Source organism: Photinus pyralis, unplaced genomic scaffold (genome assembly GCF_008802855.1).
Source record: "Photinus pyralis isolate 1611_PpyrPB1 unplaced genomic scaffold, Ppyr1.3 Ppyr1.4_LG5, whole genome shotgun sequence".
NCBI classification, from domain to species: Eukaryota; Metazoa; Arthropoda; class Insecta; order Coleoptera; family Lampyridae; genus Photinus; species Photinus pyralis.
Window position 1 is genome coordinate 34,642,079 of NW_022170596.1, and position 1,752 is coordinate 34,643,830.

The 1,752-nt window shown below is 36.3% G+C and overlaps 1 long non-coding RNA gene across 1 annotated transcript; it reads right to left on the minus strand.

Moving 5' to 3' along the window:
- Window positions 1–832: 832 nt before the first annotated feature.
- Window positions 833–1,543, minus strand: LOC116172181. The gene is made up of 4 exons (XR_004145603.1): window positions 1,207–1,543; window positions 1,076–1,156; window positions 923–1,022; window positions 833–872 (listed from the first exon to the last, which is right to left on the minus strand). It is a non-coding gene; the product is annotated as an uncharacterized LOC116172181 (long non-coding RNA).
- Window positions 1,544–1,752: the final 209 nt, after the last annotated feature.

Here is a 1,752-nt window from a genome sequence, read left to right on the forward strand (position 1 = left end):
GGTGGTCGCTTTAATACTAGTAGACTATGTGGACATGTAGAAATAAAAGTGGAAGGTAACGAACTAAAACTAATCCTTCGCTACCTTCCTAAGCATGAATATTTCATGTGACGAAATGCTTTCGTTTCCGCTAGAATCTTGGACATACTTTTTGCTCTAACCGGAATATAAACTGATGAATAACCTCCTATAGGACTTCTTCTTGAAGAACACGGATAATTTGTTACATCAATAATAAATTTTCATACCATTTCTATCGTAAATGTCTTTATGCTACGTAGCAACATGCACATCGGCATGAATTTTTGGTCGACATCAAGTCGATTACTCGAAATTGTGCAAATGTAGGTTTGTTTACGATGACATTTTCATAACAACGATAAAACACGTTAAATTTCCTTAAAAATGGTGTTTTTTAATTTTACATAAAATAGTAATGTCCCAGATTTTTTGACAGTTCCCGTGACAGTTGTATAGATGGCGCCATTTGAAAAAAATACATCTTCTGTATCGGCGCATGCCCAATATAACCGTTCAAATAATACCACATTTCAACCGCGTAGGTTCATTTGAACGTTGCGGCGGTTCCTATTTTCTTAGGAAGTAGTGCTTTTTAGCGCAACTTCCATTGGGGAGTATTCCCTGACGTGTACCACGGCGTACTGCGTTGAGGGGTGTACACGTAGTGTATAATACTTCCCTAACAACAACATAGTTCCCTTTCAGCTCATTTTTCGGATAGGGTGTTTTGTTTAGGTCATTTCCGCTGATAGTTCCGCTTTCTCCGCTCGTTCGAGGAAAGATAGTGTTTGGATGTTAGTTAGTTGGCTTAGGTTAGGGGGCTAATAAACCAATAAACCGAATGCTCCATTCTAAAAAACAGTTTTCATCAATCTGACAATAGAATCACATTTATACATACCTAGTCTAAGAATTTTAGCATTACGGGGGAACTCAGAGCCGCCCCCTTCAACTTCTTCGGTGGCCCCATACCGATGTCGAACTGAAGGTAACCTGAAATCCTATTAACAAAAGATTTTTTAATTTCATTTTTGCTAGGAATTTGTCACTTTACAAGATAAATTAAACGATAAAAGAGGGTAAAATGATCCCACGAAGATCCCAATTCCACGAGGTGGAAGAATGTCTTCGAAATCTAAAAAAATACGTGCGCCATAACTTGATCGTTTACCATAATTCACTTACCAATAAAATAAACAATTAAAAACAATATAAATGGACCGATGAACGTAAATGAAAAATTTACTAAACTTCACCCAAGACGAAACGTGATCGCAATGGAACCTGGAAATAACGTGGCGCCACCGTCGTAGAATGAACTACCTTCGCGACGGGGATCTAAATATCGACGTGACTCCCTAATTTTTATTAAATATAACCTCTCGGCACGGGATTAATGCGATTTCGATTTTCTTCGGAGAGGTCAATTTAAATAGAGTACTAATTATGCTAAATTTTTCCCATTGTAAGTATATAACTACGAATTATAGTTTAAAAATTATAAAAGAAAATTGGCACAGACGAACTAACGTATTTTTTACAAAAAAATTTCCAGAACCTTTATTTTTCAATCGATTCGGACGGTGAAAGGTGCATCTGATAGCTAATAATTCGAGCTAAATATTCCCCATTGAACGTACCCGTCTGGCAAGTCTCTTAAAAAAATTATTACAGAGTATATAGTTCAATGATTTATATAAAACATGACAGTACTATGAAGTTAGGTTATAA